The sequence below is a fragment of the Nicotiana sylvestris genome, chromosome 5, assembly GCF_000393655.2.
Source record: "Nicotiana sylvestris chromosome 5, ASM39365v2, whole genome shotgun sequence".
NCBI lineage: Eukaryota > Viridiplantae > Streptophyta > Magnoliopsida > Solanales > Solanaceae > Nicotiana > Nicotiana sylvestris.
In genome coordinates this window covers 97,183,852-97,204,573 of record NC_091061.1, presented here as the reverse complement: position 1 = coordinate 97,204,573, position 20,722 = coordinate 97,183,852, and positions in this window count along the sequence as shown.

Genomic DNA, 20,722 nt, shown 5'->3' with positions numbered 1-20,722 from the left:
AGACATGTAATTTTTTACCCTCCCCGAGATTTTACATATTTTAGCGTTTAAATATTTAGTTTAGGTCTAATATTGCTATTTTAACTAGTTTTGACTCTTTTACTTTATTTTATCACAAAAATAAAAAATTACAAAAATATTTTTCTTTTATTTAGCTAATTGATATTTTATCTAGTTATTTTCAGTTTATCTACCTTTCATAAAAAATACAAAAATAGTATTGACATTTTATTTCCATAAAGATAAGAAGAAAATTACAAAAAAAATATAGTTACTTAGTTTAGTTTTAGAATTGTAGGTTCTTAGTATATAGTGAGTAGTATTTAAATTCCATTAATATAGTAACTATATGTCTCCTCTTAATATTTTATTATCTTAAATATGCTAGTATCTTTATAAAGTTATTTTTTAATTCATCTTTAGAATAAAAGAAAAAAAACAACAAACAAGGAAAAACACAAAAACAAAGAATGAGGAGAGAGAATAAAGAAAGGAAATCACGTCACTTTCCCATATCAAAAGAAAAGAAGGGGAATTAATTAATGAGAGAAAGATTCTTTCCACTCTTTATGTGTGGACGCCTCAAAAAAGACAAAATGGGATAACCAACTCTTTTGCACAATCTCACATTTCACTCACATGCACCCCTATTGAATTTCCACTCACGTTTTTTTGTCAAGAGGCCCCACGATCTTTCTGGGAAATTCTCTTTCCTGCCAAAACAAATGAATATATACACAAACTCACGTATAGGGATTGGGGCAAAAACAAAACAAAAAAAAAATGAAACTGGATCTGGAAAAAACGAAAAAGAGAGGCTAGCAAAAATTGGGGAATAGAAAAGGCTAAAAACAGAGCTGAGGAGGAAGCAAAAAAACAGAGGGAGGGGGAAGGCACAAATTGAAAAAAAAACAAAGCACCATATCTCTCGCTTCTTCCCTTCTTCCTCATCATCAATCACTAATCTTTCTTCCATTTAAACCATATAAAAAAGCTCCTTGAATCTCCGTGAAAAGCCATAGAAAAGCTGCTCAAAACTCCAAAAAGAGAGCTGAAAATATGCCTGAAAATGCAGCCATGAACCTCTGTTTTCACCACCAAATCAACAGCCTCAACACTATCTAAACACCTCTGTTTTCCTCCCCTCAAAACAGCCATGAAGGCTGGCCATGTTCGCAGCTCTTAACCACAAAAACATGCCCCCAAAAAATTCCAAAACTCAGCACCTCTAACCAGCAAAAATGCCTCCAAAACACCATTAAAACACCATCTTCAATCGAGTTTTGAGGTCGCCAGCGAGGTGTAGTTTAGAGGCTCTGTTTCAAGGTTTCTTTGGCTGTGAAATTTCAACAGTGTTCGACATCAAATTGTTTAGCATAAAGGTCAGCTTATTTTTCTTTATTCTTCACGAATAGGATTGATCTTTCTTCTTCTATAATTGCTTGTCACTGATTAAATGGTTCATATTTGTTATTTGAATTTGCCGTCTTGTGTTAATGGGTGTGTAATGTTGAGTTTGGTTATTAAGTTTGTGTATTTAATGTTGAGTTTTGTTATTTAATTTGTGTAATCAATATTGAGTTGTTCCTAAGTTTATATAATTAAATTTTGAATAGAAACAGAGGATGGCATTAAGTTTAATTCTATTAGGTGATTTGTCAATGATTAATATTATGTTAGTGGCTTTTTTCTTAATCTAATGCATTTGTTTAAGTTGCTTGTTAGAAGTTTTCTCTTTGAGAATTATTTTGTATGCTGGATTTTTGAGAGAGAGTGAAGTTAAAATTGGGTTGTAGGTGAAAATTTGTGGGCCATGGGGAGTGACTGAAGAATAGAAAAGTGGTGAACCTTTTACACTTAAAAGTATTGAGTTGAACTAGTTTGGGCAAAATAATAAATTTGTCAAGCCCAATAACGTCGTAATCATATACCCATCTCCACAAATTTATTTCATAACTCTTACCTTACAATAATCTCAAAGTTTAGGAAGAATAACTAATAAATATTTGTAGAAATGCTTTAGGCGTGACTTAATCTATCATCGTGATTGTGTACACGTTCGCATGACATATTTATGATTTTCAAAATAAATCGAGGTATGCGTTCGCGCAACTTCGGCCAAACTTTCTTAATAATAATAAAGTGTTATTAATTGTGTACACGTACGCGTGACATGATTTTGACGCACCAAACTAAACGAGTATACGTACTTGTAACTCGTCTTAAGTTAATTCTTTAGATAGGGGTAACCAAGTGATTAGTAGCGGTAAAATAAACATAGGTCCTAAAATGGCTAATTAGATAAAATAAGCCAAGTATAAATTGCTAAGTGACCGTGTTAAAACCACGGATCTCGGGAATGCCTAACACCTTTTCCCGGATTAACAGAATTCCTTACTCGATCTTTTGATATCGCAGACCATAAATAAGAGTCAAATTTCCTTGATATGGGATTTAAAAACAAACCGGTGACTTAGGACACCATAAATTATCCCAAATGGCGACTCTGAATTGAATAATTAAACCCATTTCGATTATTGCCACTTTAATTAGAAAAACTCCCTTATATCCCCTTCCGGGGTAGAAAAAGGAGGTGTGACAGCTCTGGCAACTCTGCTAGGTTCGAGAACCCAGAATTTTTGGTTCAGGGTTCAAGAATTCGAGCTTGTTAATATGATTTTTACTTGGTTTTATTTATTGTTGATATTACTGTATTTTGTGGACCTAGTGTGGTAATTGTCGTTTATTTACCGCTTTGATATTACTTGAACTGTATTAAACTATCTCCCTACGCCTCCCTTCTCAGTCTTCTAAAAAACGGTGCACACGTTCGCGTGGTCCACTTTTTATGTTATAAGTCATGCCAAAAATAATGAGGTTGGGCCAGCAACATGGCCGGGTAGACTTTCGTGCTCCCGGTACGTTGCCCCCTCTTCTGCTCTAGTTGTCCACTCGGGTAAGCCAGGTTTAGAACACAACCCCAGGTTTAAACTTAGAATAACGTAACCTCATGCCGGATCCCAAGTAGGAACGTTTATTTGCATCACGTGCATTTGATATTGGGGACTCAACACAGGGGTTGAGTCTATCTAGGACAGGTATACCCAAAATAACATATCATCCTGATGCATCATACGTTCTATGTGAACATTTTGTTGTTTCGGCTTGCATGTCGATTGGCTAGGAAAAGAAAATCAAGAGAAAAAACAAGAGTAAGATAGGTATTTGAAAATCTTGAAACTCTTCCGAAATTCTGGAAAAAAAAAAAGAAAAGTCATTTCAAAATGAGCCAAAATTTTCAAGTACCATGTTTCCATGTTCCGTCAAAATTTACCGAACTATGCGAGTCTGATGCCCACCGGATGTGAGATACGTAGGAAAATCTCATCGGTTCCGACCCCCAATTTTTAAAAACCCAAAAATATTTTCCTTTACTTTATTATTTAGAAAAGTCGTTCTTTAAGGCCCCAATTTTCAAAAAATCCAAAAATATTTTCTTTTAATTTCTTCTAAAAAGTCCAAAAATATTTTCATTCTTCTTTTGAAGTTTTTATTTCGAAAGTAGAAAAGAAAATTCAAGATTCAAAAATATTTTCTTTAGAAGTCTTTCTTTCATAATTTTAACATAAAAGTCCAAAAATCCAAATGTATTTTCTTTCTTCTTTAGAAGTTTTTCTTTCGAAATTCCAAAAAAAAAAATCTAAATCAAAAAATATTTTCTTTCTTCTTTATAAGTCTTTCTTTCAAAAATTTAAAAAGAAAAGAAATTCAAAGTCTAAAAAAAAGATTTAGTTTATTTCCTTTATTCTTAATCTTCCCGAACTACGCAAGATCTGATTCATGTTCCCACATGATACGTACGCAACCCACATCAGGTTCGATCAACCGCTAAAAAAATAAAAAAAATGATAAAATGAAAAATTAAAAAAAAATGAAAAAGAATGATAACAATAAGGACTGACTGAGTCCATTCTAACGTGTCTCTTGTTTTGAATTGTGAATAAAGTTTAAGGTGGTTGGTTTGTGGTAGGCTGGCAACACAAGCTCCAAGGGAAAATGTCATTGACAACCGACATCGAAGCTATTACAAATGCTCAAGAGACTCAGAGTCAGAGGGTTCAACAAGAGTCTACTATGGTTGAGGAAAATAGAATACTGAAATAAAAAATGACTGAAATGTGTCAAGCATGGGCCAATGGACAAGGACCGCCTTTTTCTTCTCATGGTTTCCCAGAGTTCACACCTATCTCGACTACTGCCATTCCGACCTCATTGTCTGATCAATCCTATCCACCTGGGTTCAGTCCTTATCCCAACTGTACGACTACAACTGGAACTTATGTTGCATGCTCCCAAAGTTTTCCATTGACAACCAATCAGACAACCACTACTGTTATGCCCGTCTTCACTATCCCACAACCGACGGTGGTGCAGAAGAAAACTCATGAGTCACAATTTGCTACCCAACAAGAGTAGTACCACTCTCCTGAGTACCACTCGTACTTGTTTGATCTTCCTGCAAACATTGAAAGCCTGCCCGAAAGATGGCATAGGAAGAAATGACCCAAAGAGTGAAAAACTTAGAACAACAGTTGAAAAACATACAAGGGTTGGCTGGTCAGAAGAGCATTGCCTTCAAGGATTTATGTATGTTCCCCGATGTCCACTTGCCACCTGGTTTCAAGACTTCCAAATTTGAAAAGTATGATGGACATGGAGACCCCATAGCCCACCTGAAAAGGTATTGCAATCAACTAAGAGGTGGGGGAGGAAAGGAAGTATTATTGATGGCTTATTTTGGGGAAAGCCTTACAGGAGTAGCCTCCGAATAGTTTATGGATCAAGACACATCTCGCTGGTATGTCTAGGATGACATGGCTCAGGCCTTTGTCAAACAGTTCCAATACAACATCGACATTGCCCTAGACCGCAATTCCCTTTCTAACATGAAGAAATAACTAACTGAAAGTTTCAGGGAATATGCCATTAAATGGAGAGAGCAAGCGGCTAGAGTTAAGCCACCCATGGATGACCATAAGCTAATCACTATCTTCCTCCATGCTCAAGAGCCAGATTACTTTCAAAACATGATGTCCGCAATTGGCAAATCTTTCTCGGAAGCAATCAAAATGGGAGAAATGATAGAGAATGACCTTAAGACATGCAGAATTATAAGTCAAGCAGCTCTCAAAGCTGCAACTCAGGCAGTCCAAATTGAATCTAGTAATTTTTGTGCCATGAATGAGAAGGAGGAGGAAATCATGATGACATCAGGGTTGAGAAGAGGTCCTAAGAGAACATCTTGAAGGTATGACCAGCCTTGTATAATTTTCGATGATTTTCCTGAGCACTATTACCCACCTCAAAACCCACAATACTCTTTTGCTCCACTTGAGTATGTTGTCCCACCACCAAGACACCCCAGAAGGCAAGCACTCGCACCCCAAAGTCTCTGTCAGTCTCCACCAAATTTTCAAGTGCCCTATAACCCTCATCCAAGCAAGGGGTATAAAGGGGAACAAAGGTTGAAATATAATTTTACACCAATATGAGAGTCTTATGCAAGCTTGTTTGAGAAATTAAAGCATTATGACATGATTGCACCTATTCCTCCAAATCATTTGGACCCACGTGCAAAAAGCTTTGACCCTTCTAAAAGGTGTGAATACCATTCCAATGCCCAAGGGCACGATGTTGAAAGCTGTCGGAATTTGAAAAGAGAAATAGAAAGGATGATCCAGGAATAACTAATTGTGATCCAAGACAATGACACCTAGAACATCACACAGAATCTTTTACCTCCACATGATGATGCACACTCTGTGGGGATGATGCGTGGTGACATGGAAAATAAAAATCCTCTTGGGAACTTGCCGACTGAAATTGGAGAAGGCCATGGTGATTCTGATGAGCAAATTTGTGGCTAAATGTCAAGCTTAGCAATTGAAAAAGTCATTCTCTCCTCATTAGGAAGGAATCTTGGTAGCTTGTTTTGATGTTTTTTCTATTTTCTGGGTTATTTCAGGGTTGAGATCCAGATTTTATTTGTTTTATTGAGTCAAACCCTTCTATCACTCTATTTCGTTTGTGTGAGTCTTATATGTCTGGTTTTGTTGCTATTTTCATTAGCCGGGTTATTTTAGGGTTGTAACTCAGATTTTAGGTTATTTGTCTTGTTGTTTACTCAATAAAATAGAGTTTTTCATTTTGTGTCCTTCCATGCTCAGTTCTTTTCCCGCTAGTTTTAGTGATATGACATGCATGCGGAATTTTTGGCCAGATCTTAGAAAATTGATTTAAGCTTGAATTGGACAACTGAGGAAAAGGCACTTTTGAGGATGAAAAAGAGTTGAAATACCATGGAATTAAGCCCGAGTAAAATTCAAGTGGAACTAGAATAGTCAGACCTGTGAAGGTTAAGAATCTTTACCTTCAAAATCATTATGAAGATCGGGTTGAGGAAAAATCAATTGAAGTCTGTTGGAAAGTTTGGCAGTAAGGGATGGAAAGTGCCTTGTAACCATGACACACCAAGAAGACAGACATGTTCGTCAATGTTGTGATCGCGAAAAGATAATATGTTTGGCATTCTCGAGGCTGGGAGGCCCTCTTTCTACTACCAAACACTTTATACCCTTTGTTACCCATTTTGAGCCTGTGTTATTTTCTTTGACCACCCTCTTTTGGAATCAAGTTTAGAGTTAAAAGTCCAATAAAAAAATGAAAAATGATGCAAAAAAAAGAGAAGTCTATTCCCCAAGAGTATAAACTGGGGCAACTCTTAGAAAGGTTCAAAAAAAAGAAAAAAAAAGTCAAAGGTCCATGTCCCCAGAAAATAAAAGTTGGGGCAACTTGTTTTGAAAAAAAAAAGGAAAGAAAAAAAAGCGAAAAAGAAAAAAAAATACTCAAAGGTCCATGTCCCCAGAAAATAAAAGTTGGGGCAACTTGTTTTGAAAAAAAAAAGAGAAAAAAGCGAAAAAAAAAGAAAAAAAGAGAAAGATGAAAAAAAAATAGTTAGGTCAGATGTTTGAACTACGTTCGACCTGATTCTTTAAAAAAGGATACGTAGGAAGCTTCACGGTTCGGTCTAACCAAATAAGAATTCAAAAAAAAATTCCAAAAAATCCCCAATAGCTGAAACTGGGGCAAAGATTTTATTTCACTTTTGAAAGAGTCGATTCCAAGAAGTTGTAAGTCTATAACCCCCTTTTATTTTGAGTCTATTTCGAGTCATCATAACGTCCTTTCTTTTCAACCCTATCCAAAATCATTCCAAATAACGACCTCCCGATATGACTTCAAAAAATGCAAAGAGAAGCATGCAATGAGCAATGGTTGTCACACGACATAGAATACTGTTAAGTTGCTCAAGAAATCAATGGAGAAAAAGAAAAAAAATGAGAGAGTCTTACTAGTGAAAACTCTCACGGGCATTGTAAGACGACAGTAAGCAGAGATGAACAAATGAAAGAGATTTATTGGTGAAAATCCCTCGGGGCACCACTAGTCGAAAGTGAGTCGTGAAGATAATGCGAAAGATTGACACAAACAAGCCCGACTTCAAAGGTCATAAGAATGGCAAAAGGGAAAATTGGATTAGTTTGATAGATCAGGCCATTGAGTCCAAAATACATGTCATGACTATTAAGGCTAGTTATTGGGAAAAAAACAAAGAAAAAAATAGAAAAGGAAAAAAAACTCTTCCTTCTGTCCTTCCGACATGGGCATTTCTTGTTAATACTTGTTTCTTTGCATCATTGTGTCCTTCACTCCGAGTCAGTCCTTGTCAAAACAAGCAAGAAAAGATTTCAAAATCTGCTACCAGATTTTCAGTTGCACAAAGTAAATTTGGCCAGCACACTCGGTTGTTACTGTCAATGTGCCTTGAGGATTCAAGAAAAGCCTCCCGCAAAAGATTCTTGTCAGCCTATTTGGCGCAAGCAAAGATAACTGGTGATTCTCTCTAACAAACAAATTACTCAAAAGCAGGAAGTCATTCAAGATATCAAAAAAGGTCACCTAAGCAAAGATCTCCAGTTGGGATAAGGCTATTTGAGTTACAAATACAAATGGTACTGGGTGTGAAACAATCAGAGGTGGTGCAGAACAAAAGTTTCTTGAGATCGACTCAGGCTGATCGAGCAAAAGCCAAGCTGCTCAAGACTCAAGGCCACAAGCCAACCACCACTTTTGAATCTGACAAAAATTTTCTTTGTTTAAACAGGAACAAAGCAGTGCAAGGAAAGTGGTTCAAAAAAAAGAGGAGAAGAGCCGACAAAGGGAAGTTTCTCAAATCTTTGCCTTTATTTGCCTTGCTATTGTGCATAAAATCTCGTCGTTGATCTTCCCATTTTTTTTTCTCCTAGGATAAAAAGTCCTAGTCTGATGGATTTTCCTCCTAATAAAAATCTTAGTCTGATGAGTCTGTCTCCTAAGATAGAAAATCTAGTCTGATGAACTTTCTCATATGATAGAAATCTTAGTCTGATGAATCTTTCTCCTAAGATACAAAAAAAGAAGGAAAAGAAACCTAGTCTGATAAACTTTCTCCTAGGATCAAAATCTTAGTCTGATGAATCTTTCTCCTAAGATAACAAAAAAAAATGACCTAGTTTGATGAATTTTCTCCTAGGATCAAAGTCTTAGTGTGATGAATCTTTCTCATAAGTTAACAAAAGAAATGGACCTAGTGTGATGAATTTTCTCCTAGGATCGAAATCTTAGTCTGATGAATTTTTCTCCTAAGATAGAAAACCTAGTCTGATGAATCTTTCTCCTAAGGTAACAAAAAAGTGACCTAGTTTAATGAATTTTCTCCTAGGATCGAAATCTTAGTCTGATGAATCTTTCTCCTAAGATAGAAAACCTAGTCTGATGAATCTTTCTCCAAGGATTAAAATCTTAGTCTAATGAATCTTTCGCCTAAGATACCAGAAAGAGACCTAGTCTGAGGAACTTTCTCCTAGGATCAAAATCTTAGTCTGATGAATCTTTTTCCTAAGATACCAAAAATAAGAAGAAAAGAGACCTAATCTGATGAACTTTCTCCTAGAATCAAAATCTTAGTCTGATGAATCTTTCTCCTAAGATAGAAAACTCAGTCCAATGAATTTTCTCCTAGGATAATATTTTTTTTTAAAAAGGGGGAAGTCTGAATTTGAAAAAAAAAAGGTCAATTTTTAGTTTTCTTACGTTATCAATATTTAGTTTTCTTGAAATCAAGGGCCCCGCCTGGAGAATAGGGTTAGTCTTTACTTTAGTCAAGCTTAGTTTATAGTTGCACAAGCTCAATCATTTTTAGGAGACGCACATCCTAGTCGAGTCATTAATTTTACTCTTATTATTGCATCCTTCATCAGTAGCGTAGGTGATTTATAGTTTCACTAACAACTCACAAATCTTCCTAGTGCAAACTGGGGCAGAAAAGTTTCTTTTGTTTTGTCTGTTTTGTTGTAGTAGGAAGGCGCCCACCTGGAGAACAAGGGAATTCATTTCAGAATCACTTCAAATTTCAATTCAGTAGCAGGCGACCACCTAGAGAACAAGGGAAGTCATTTCAGAATTCAATTCAAGATAGAAGTAGTGGAAGCTCGCCTCAAAAATGCGAGTCGACAGTCCGAGATAACCAAAAAAAAGTCTCAATCAAGAATAAAAGAAAAAAAAAGAAAAGTTAATCCAAAGTGCAGAAGTAGAGAAAAGATGTGGACTGCTCAAGACATAATTGAAGTCACAAGCTCTACATGTCCCGTCTTGATCTGAAAAAGCTGAAGAAGATTGAACCAACACCTACAGCTAACAAGCGTCAAGATTCAGACCAGAGTCCGCATGAAGAATCAACCAAGACTCAAGATCAAGCTTCAGAAGGCTCATAGATAGGAATCTTGTAACTCGTATCTGATAGGCTTAGTTAGTCTTTTTCATTTTTGATTTTGATGTAATAACAGGACCGCGGGCCGGAACCTCGGCGGAACGAAACCTCACTCAGCTCTCCACCTCGGTACACTCCATCACCTCATTCACTTCTGAACTACACGTGGCATGATTCCTTTATAGCCAAGGATATGTAGGCAGCTCAGATACTAGGGCTCGGTCACATTCTCTTTTTTTTAGTTTTTAATCTCTCTAAATAAGGGTCGGGTCAAAAAACCTGTCTCGTCGTTCTATGTCTGAAAACTCTTTGTGTTTCCAGTCAAAGAGGGACAGTTGTAGACATGTAATTTTTTACCCTTCTCGAGATTTTACACATTTAGCATTTAAATATTTAGATTAAGTCAAATATTGCTATTTTAACTAGTTTTGACTCTTTTACTTTATTTTATCATAAAAATAAAAATTACAAAAATGTTTTTCTTTTATTTAGCTAATTAATATTTTATCTAGTTATTTTCAGTTTATCTGCCTTTCATAAAAAAATACAAAAATAGTATTGACATTTTATTTCCATAAAGATAAGAAGAAAATTACAAAAAAAATATATTTATTTATTTTAGTTTTAAAGTTGTAGGTTCTTAGTATATAATGAGTAGTATTTAAATTCCATTATATAATAACTATATGTCTCCTCTTAATATTTCATTATCTTAAATATACTAGTATCTTTATAAAGCTATTTTTTAGTTCATCTTTAGAATAAAGGAAAAAGAAAAAAAACAACAAACAAGCAAAAACACAAAAAAAAAGAATGAGGAAAGAGAAGAAAGGAAGGAAATCATGTCACTTTCCTGTATCAAAAGAAAAGAAGGGGAATTAATTAATGAGAGAAAGATTTTTTCCACTCTTTATGTGTGGACCCTCACAAAAAGATAAAATGGGATAACCAATTCTTTTGCACAATCTCACAATTCACTCACATGCATCCCCATTGAATTCCCACTCACATTTTTTTGTCAAGAGGCCCCACGATCTTTCTGGGAAATTCTTTATCCTGCCAAAATAAATGAATATATATACAAACACTCACACACAAGGATTGGGGGGAAAACAAAACAAAAAAAGTGAAAGGGGATCTGGAAAAAATGAAAAAGAGAGGCTAGCAAAAATTGGGGAATAGAAAAGGCTAAAAACAGACCAGAGGAGGAAGCAAAAAAATAGAGGGAGGGGGAAGGCACAAATTGAAAAAAACGAAGCACCATATCTCTCTCTTCTTCCCTTCTTCCTCATCATCAATCACTAATCTTTCTTCCATTTAAGCCTTGTAAAAAAGCTCCTTGAATCTCCATGAAAAGTCATTGAAAAACTGCTCAAAAGCTCCAAAAATAAAGCTGAAAATATGCCTGAAAATGCAACTATGAACCTCTGTGTTCACCACCAAATCAGCAACCTCAACACTATCCAAACACCTCTGTTTTCCTCCCTTCAAAACAGCCATGAAGGCTGGCCATATTCGTAGCTCTTAACCACAAAAACATGCCCCTAAAAACTCCAAAACTCAGCACATCTAACCAGCAAAAATGCCCCCAAAACACCATTAAAACACCATCTTCAATCGAGTTTTGAGGTCGCCGGCGAAGTGTAGTTTAGAGGCTCTGTTTCAAGGTTTCTTTGGCCGTGAAATTTCAACAGTGTTCGACATCAAATTGTTTAGCATAAAGGTCAGCTTATTTTTCTTTTTTCTTCACAAATTGTTTCGATCTTTCTTCTTCTAAATTGCTTGTCACTGATTAAATGGTTCATATTTTGTTATTTGGATTTGCCGTCTTGTGTTAATGGGTGTGTAATGTTGAGGTTTGGTTATTAAGTTTGTGTATTTAATGTTGAGTTTTGTTATTTAATTTGTGTAATTAATGTTGAGTTGTTACTAAGTTCATATAATTAAAAGTTGAATAGAAACAGTGGATGGGGTTAATCAAGTTTGGTTCTATTAGGTGATTTGTCAATGATGAATTTTATGTTTGTGGGTTTTTCCTTAATATAATGCATTTGTTTAAGTTGCTTGTTAGAAGTTTTCTCTTTGAGAATTATTTTGTATGCTTGATTTCTGAGAGAGTGAAGTTAAAATTGGGTTGTAAGTGAAAATTTGTGGGCCATGGGAAGTGACTGAAGAATTGAAAAGTAGTGAACCTTTTACACTTAAAAGTATTGAGTAGAATTAGATTGGGCAAAATAATAAATTATGTCAAGCCCAATAACATCGTAATCGTATACCCTACTCCACAAATTTACTCCATAACTCTTACCTTACAATAATCTCAAAGTTTAGGAAGAATAATTAATAAATATTCATAGAAATGTTTTAGGCGTGACTTAATCTATCATCGTGATTGTGTACACGTTCGCGTTACATATTTACGATTTTCAAAATAAATCGAGGTATGCGTTCGCGCAACTTCGGCCAAACTTTATTAATAATAATAAAGTGTTATTAATTGTGTACACGTACGCGTGATATGATTTTGACGCACCAAACTAAACGAGTATACGTACGCGTAACTCGTCTTAAGTTAATTCTTTAGATACGGGTCACCAAGTGATTAGTAGCGCTAAAAAGGTAAAATAAACATAGGTCCTAAAATGAGTAATTAGATAAAATAAGCCAAATATAAATAGCTAAGCGACCGTGCTAAAACCACGGAATTCGGGAATGCCTAACACCTTCTCCCGGGTTAACAGAATTCCTTACTTGGTCTTCTGGTTTTGCAGACCATAAATAAGAGTCAAATTTTCTCGATTTGGGATTTAGAAATAAATGGTGACTTGGGACATCATAAATTATCCCAAGTGGCAACTCTGAATTGAATAATTAATCCCATTTCAATTATTGTCACTTTAATTGAAAAAACTCCCTTATATCCCTTTTCGGGTAAAGAAGGAGGTGTGACAGAGTTCTTATCAAAAGTACGCACAGTTACCAATCAGCACCAAGGATTCCACAGCGAAATAGTGATTGGTGAAAGGAAGAACAGAACTCTGGAAGACATGGCATGGACAATGCTCATCGATAATGGAATCTCCAAAAATTCTGGGCAGAAGCAATAAACACTGCTTGCTACTTGGTGAACAGGTTTATGATCAGGTCCCCCCTAAACAAAACCCCCTATGAGCTGCTTAACGGAAGAAAAATCAAAGATAACTCATCTAAGAACCTTTGGATGCAAACGCTATGTTCTCAACAACGGAACAGACCAGCTTGGGAAATTTGATGCAAAAAGCGATGAAGGAATCTTTCTGAGATATTCCTCTCAAAGCAAAGTCTGCAACAAAAGGACACAATGTGTGGAAGAAAGTGGTCATGAGCTATTCAACAAGACTCCCTCTTCTAACAAGGGAGGAAGCAGATAAAGAACCACTTTTGGTTCCTGGGGAAATATCTGATGTTTCAAATGGCAAGGCTGATATGATGAGTCAGATGAAGGAGACAGGTAAAGAAAATGCAACATCTTCTTTAACTTCTCAAGAGGAACCTGATACTTTATTTACTATCACTGAAGCTGAAGAAAGAGTTGGAGATATAGTGCAAGGTACTCCACAAGTAGCAGAACAAGGAGTGCAGGGAAATCCACTTAATTTACGCAGTTCCTCTACTAATAAAACTTCAGTTCTCAAGTGGAAACACAAAATATCTCATCCACTTGATAACATAATCACCCCCTTAATTCCGGATTCAGACAAAATTAAAAGGCAGAAATTCCCTAGCCTTCTCTGTATTTCTATTCCAGATAGAACCGAAAATCATCAAGAAAGCCTTGAAGCATGCTGATTGGCATTCAGCAATGCAAGAGGAACTGCATCATTTTGAAGGAAACAAGGTTATCCGATGGTAAAGAAGAGCACATCTGGAATGACTCATTCCATTGGATCATGGTTAATCTCATGGGGTACGAGGAAATACAGCCTAGTAGTTCTCTCAACAACTGAAGCAGATGATCTTAAAATGGCAAAGAACCCGGTCTAGCAAGAGGACCAAACACGTTGATGTCAAATACCTTGCCTCAGAAATAATGTGAAAAGGGGACTTATTTGTATGAGATTTTGCTGCACAAGAACATGAAATTGCAGATATCCTCACCAAAACATTAAGCGGGGAATATTTTGAAAGAAACAGGGTGAAGCTGGGGCTATTGAAACTTAATTGAGAACCTGATACCTCATCAATTGGCTATAAAAATCACCTTCAGGTAAAACTAGCTAAAATGTTTTCTGGCTAAGCCTAACTCACATCGATACGGTTGCAAGTAAACACGTATGATGATCATAGAAGCTAAAGGTACAATGCTGAACTGCAAAAGAAGAGCTGCTAAAATCTTTTTCAAAAACTATTCGGGAATCAAGTTCATGTACCACAGGTTAGTAGTAATGTGTTTGTTTTTCGCATGCTTTCTCAAAAAGGGTTAACAAAATTAATTCAACTTCCACATCATTCTACTTTTCAGAGTCTGCATGTCACATCTTATCTTTCAAATCCTTTCACCTGCTCTGCACGTTACGTATTCCCATGAACCTGCCGCCGTTTCAAAACCTTTCAGAATCTGTTTCTCTCCCTTCTCATTATTAGCCCGTCTTCCCACAAAACTCTCTTTCTCTCATAGCAGTCCTGAACCTGCATCTCCTCTGTATCTCTATGATTCGTTCCTAACTTATCTCTCACTCAAATTCTCTACTACATCCTTCTACAATGGCAAACGAACAATCTCTTCCTTCTCATATCATCAACACCACTTCCACTCCCCCATCCTCTTTAAATTCATCTCTAGAAATCCACTCTTCCACTATCCCCAATACTACTACACCCACACCTGTTTCCTCCTCATTTCCTATTGTTTTTCCTTCTCCGTCAAACTCTGTCTCCCTTCTATGTGTTGAAAACCCCATGTCTCCCCCTTCTTCTGATCTCACCAAAGAGCACTCAGGAAGTGTTACCACTCAGGTGTCAGAGGTATCTGAGGATGATCCTGATCAGTATTTGAATTCCTCCATTTTGGACTCAGTGGCTCTCACAAAGTCACCAGAAAAGGAAGCAGCATACAATATCATTGCTATCACTGCTGAGAGTCTTTTGAATGAAAGATCATCCCTCTTGTATGAGTCTCAGGGGGGAAGAAACTCCATTCCTAGGCGATGAAAGAACCTTGGTACTCTTCGAGTCTCCAGTCCATGAAACAGTCACAGAAAAACCTTTTGGAGAACCTGATTCTCTTCCAGTTAAATCAACTCAGGAACTTCTTGTTTATCCTAAGCCTTTAGAATCCATTACACCTAGTGAGATCCCTGTTGATGAAGATGATATGGTTCTCATCGTGCGGTTTAAGATGCACAAACCAACAGAGACTCTTGAATCCTCTTCCAAATGACTCACTACTAAGTTGCAACAGAAAGAGACTTTCGAGTCTTCCTTGCAGAAAAATAAGAGAAGTGTTAAGAAAAAGAAGAAGAAGTTGATAAAACAGGGGGAATTGTGTCTGACAAAAGCATTCCAGTGGTTGAGGTTGATGAAGATGTTATAGAGGAACCCAGTTCCTTAGTAAAACGATGTACAAAAATCCAGAAGTCTGTGGTTGGAGCTTCTAATGAATCTATTTAAAAACAAAGTGGAACATCCATAAAGGGTAGCAGTAAGTCTAAGAAGGTTGTAGTTGAGCAAGCTATGTCTGAAGGAGATACTCTGGGGGTTGTAAACTGGAAAGGGAAGTTTGTTGAGGGGTCCAGAAAACAAAAACGGGAAACTGTAGGGGTACCTGGTTCTATGAAGACCATACCTAGTGACAGTGGTCTTTGGCAGGAGAGATTGAGAACTCAGAAAGTCTTGTGACATCGTATGTTTGATTCGGAAATCTCATAGATGGCAGGTAGGAGGCAAGTTCTGGAGATGGTGGAATTTCAGCAATGGAAGCATTTGTTTCAAGAGGATGTGCCTAAGGTGTACGAAGATGCGGTATAAAATTTCTACGCATCTCTCTTCACTATTGAGGGGGATCACATCTGTGTTCTAGTAAATGGAGTAGACATTGTGCTTGACGCTTCAACATTGGGGAAGGTTCTCCAAATTCCATGTGAAGGGGTGTCCTCAGTCAAGGGTGCATGTGGTGCTAACTTTCGTAGAGCTATCATGAAAGAGCAAGCTGTTTAGCAGGGGGAATGGGTGCATAAGAAGGCACTACTTCCTGAGTTCAGCTTCTCTTTGAGTTGGTCAATAAGGTGTTTTTACCTCGTGTTGAGAGGTGGTCTATCGCTTCAAAGTCTGATCTGGTCTTAATGGAGGCTCTTGATGAGTTTGTCCCGATCAATCTTCCAGCAATCATGATAGAACATATGCAAAAGATGGCAAACTTTAAAGGTGGCAATCACGGGCTTCTATATGGCTTTCTCCTCACTTGAGTGTTTAAGTTCTACAAGGTTCCTTTGGCTAATCCCAAAGTGGGCACACGCAAGCAAACCTTCTCCAAAACCACTCTGGAGGAATGTGAGTGCGTAGAAAAGGTTGGTGGAAGCACCTCGACCATTTCTCAGCTGATCAATGCTCAAAATGCTGCTTCCGAAGATATCAGGAGGTTGAGGGCTCAGAATTCCATACTAGAAACTCAGCTCAGTCAAGCTGTTAGGGGACCTGGTTCTGTTAATTCCACAAATGAAGAAGTTGCCCGCTTGACAATGAAAAATGATAAGCTTCGCATAAAACTGCTTGAAGAGCAGCTGTTTGCAAATGCTCGTATGGACTTGGTTCTCAAAACCCTTGCTACCTCTTTCTCCAAGTCTCCCTATTCTAGTGGCCCTTAGAAACCTCTTAGTGCACAGTTGTGGCTGTTGTTTCTCTTTTTGTTTGTCTTATTGTTGATGGCATGTTGGATTTCACCGTTATTGCTCCTGTTTGCTCAGTCCATTGTTCATATCAATGAAACAGCTCCTCTTTTTTTTGCTTGTACAATATTGTTTTCCTTTGGCTTCTTTTTCTGTCATGTTGTGTGCACATATATGGTATGAGTTGGCTGTGTTAGACTTCTTTATGTTGTTTGCCTGCTTGTGTATTTTTAATGATGCCAAAAGGGGGAAATATAGTATAAAATTAGTATAAAATGCATATGCAATGGAAATTGATTGAAACAGGGATCCGATTAAGGGGGAATCAAAAGCAAAAGGTCAGGGGGAACTTGTGAAGTTTCTGTTACCTCATCTGGTTATTTCTGCTCTAAATAAATGTTATCAATGCCTAAGTTTGTCATCATCAAAAAGGGGAAAATGATGGTCTTTCAATGTCTTTACCTTATGTTTTGATGATCTAACAAACTTATTGTCAAGAACCAGATAGGGAACCTAACACACTTGGTACACTTTTCAAATGAACAAAGTCCAGCCCGAACTCCAGCTAATGTGAACTACTGCAATGTGACGACCCGGCCGGTCGTATTAAGAATTTATGCCTCGATCCCCTATTAACTGCTTTCCCCGTGTTTATTTCTGCTATTTTGAACTTGTCGGGATGTTAGGTTTTGAGTTTCGCAGAGTTTTGGGACACTTAGTCCCTAAATGAGAGCTTAAGTGTTGGAAAGTTGACTATAGTCAAAGCAGTATGAAGACGGCCTCGGAATAGAAATTTGATGGTTCTGTTAGCTTCGTTGGGTGATTTCGGGCTTAGGGGCATGTTCGGATTGTGTTTTGGAGGTCCGTAGCTAATTTAGGCTTGAAATGGCGAAAGGTCGAATTTTGAAGTTTCCGGTTAGATAGTGAGATTTTGATCCGAGGCTCGGAATGGAATTTCGGAAGTTTTAGTAGCTCAGTAGTGTTGAATGTGACGTGTGTGCAAAATTTTAGGTCATTCGGACGAGTTTTGATAGACTTTTTGATCGAAAGCGTATTTCTAGAGTTTTGGAGTTCTTAAGCTTGAATCTGTGGTTGATTCGTCATTTCGATGTTGTTTTAGGTGTTTTAAGGATTGGTGCAAGTTTGGACAGTAGTATTAGACTTGTTGGTGCTTTTGGTTGAGGTCCCAGGGGCCTCGGGATGATTTCGAATGGTTGACGAAAGGATTTTGGAGTTTGAGGTTGCAGCTTCAGCTGGTTTTCTATCATAACTGCACCTACGGTTTGGGTACAGCAAGTGCGGTGTCGCAGAAACGGCTTTGTGGTCCAGCAGGAGCCATAGGTGCGAGAAGGGAATCGCACCTGCGAGACCGTTGGTACGGATGGTCTACTGCAGAAGCAAAAACTGGCTTTAAGTGAGAAGTCACAGAAGCAACCATTGTTCCCCAAAAGTGGGAAGGCAGATGCGGTCCCAGGAACGCAAATGCGGTAACAGCTGGGCAGAAATATGAAATTTTGAGGGTTTAGTTTCAAAAGTTGGAAATTCAATTTGGAGCTCGGGAGAGGTCAATTTTGAGAGAAAATTGAAGAGGAGATCCGTGGGTAACAATTCTTTAACCCTTTCTAGTTATATTCCATCAATCTATAGTTAGCTTCATCATTTAATTTAGTATTGGAGATAAAATTGGGGAAAAGTTGGAAGAAAGTTCTTAGACCTAGAATTCGACTTTTGATTGGGAATTTGACCTTAGATTTGGATAATTTTGGTATGCATGAACTCGTGAGAGTATGAGGATTCTGAAAATATAAATTTTACCCGATTCTGAGACGTGGGCCCGAGGGGTATTTTGGTCATTTTACTTAATTTCGCGTATTAGCTTAGAATTTAATTGTAGAATCAGTTACTTGAAGTGTTATTTACATTATGCAATTGAATTGAATAGATTTGGGCCATTTGGAGTCGGATACTCGTGGCAAGAACGTGATTTCGAATTGATCTTGAGCTGGTTCGAGGCAAGTGGCTTGTCTAACCTTGTGTGGGGGACCTTCCCCTTAAGATTTGGTATATTTGGTAATTGAGATGCCTTGTACGTGAGGTGACGACTGCGTACTTGTGCTAATTGTTGGAAATCATGTTTTCATTAAGTAATTACTAGTAAGTTTCCTTTCCTGTTTTTATTACTTGCACTATTAAGCATGTTGTTAGCTTAGGAAAGCATGTCTAAGTGATTTAATTACTGTATTTTCTAAAACTGCCTTACTTGAATTTTGTGCCGCACGCTAGGATAGAATTACTTGTTTGCCTTAATATGAAATTTGCATTTCTGAACATTTTCCTGTTGCTGGTATGTATTTATATTGGGACTACGGATGTGGGATTCTGGTAGCTCTCCCTTGTCTGTTTTTTTGGGACTACGGATGTGGGATTCCGGATCCCCCTGCACAGTTATATGGAACTACGGGAACGCACCTAGTAGATTCCCCCAGTACTAGGTATTTACATTTGGGACTATAGAACGGGATTCCGGTAGATCCCCCCGCACTATGAGTTGGACTACGGGAGGGGATCCCGGGAAATCCATTGGATATGTATATTTGGGAATACAACATGGTATCCTGGGGGATCCCTAATTGTTATTTTGATGTTGAACCGTATTTCTTTCTATGTTTACCTTGCCTCTGTAATAGTTGTTGTTGCTCTTTATATCTTGTGTTACTTTTATTGTTGCACTTATTTATACTGTTCTGTTCTACACTGTTGAACTTTATATTTTATTTAACCTCAGTAGGGCGCTGACCTTCCTCGTCACTACCCGACTGAGGTTAGGCTTGGTACTTACTGAGTACCATTGTGGTGTACCCATGCCCTTTCTGCGCATGTTTTTCATGTGCAGATCCAGGTACCTTGACTCAGACTTACCATCCTTGAGGCGAGGCGACCCATCAGAGACTTTGAGGTATATTTTCCACGTATGCAGACCGACGAGTCTCTCTCTATTCTCATTGTAGCTACAACCATTTTGTATTTACTTGTTTTAGACTATTCTGGAGTTAGAGCAGTATGTAATATCTTTAGCTTGTGATTCATGGGTTTCTGGGTTTTGGGAGATATATATATATATATATATATATATATATATTGGATTTGAGAGTTATATTTTGTATGTCGAGCGGCACTATTAAAATGCTGTTTTATTACATTATTTTTGTTATAAATTGTATTCTTCTGCAAATTGGTTTATCTTCCGCATTTTAGGCTTACCTAGTCGTAAAGACTAGGTGTCGTCATGATGGTTCACGGAGGGCGAACCGGGGTCGTGACAAGTTGGTATCAGAGATCTAGGTTCATAAGAGTAGAGGCCGAGGACGTGCACGTGGTGTAGCCAGAGCACCTGCGCGAGCTGCCGCCGAGGTACCACCAGCAGTTCCAGCCAGAGTCCAGGCACCTGATACCTCTACTACTACTACTACTACTACTACTCCAGCTCTTCAGGAGACTCTAGCGCAGTTCATGAGCATGTACACCACTTTGGCTCAGGCAGGGTTGCTTTCCCTTGCTGCAGCTACGTCTCAGGACGGGGGATGAGCATGGACTCCGCCGCCTGTACTCCTGAGCAGAGAGTGCATGTCTAGCAGGTCCCTAAGATTATTCTTGTACAACCTACAGTCCGAGATCAGCCCGAGGACAGGGTAGCGGCTTTTGAGGATGAGTAGTTGAGGCTTGAGAGGTTCAAGAAGTACAAGCCTCCTGTATTCAGTGGTCTAGCATCGGATGATGCTCTGGGATTTCTAGATGAGTGTTACCGCATTCTCCGTACCATGGCTATGTTAGGATCGAGCGGGGTTTCCTTTACTACTTTCCAGCTTCAAGGAGCCACCTATGAGTGGTGGTACACCTATGAGTTAGATAGTCCGGATGAGGCTGCTTCACTGACTTGGGCTCAGTTTTCAGATCTGCTCCTGAGAGAGTATGTTCCTCAGAGCCTCAGGGA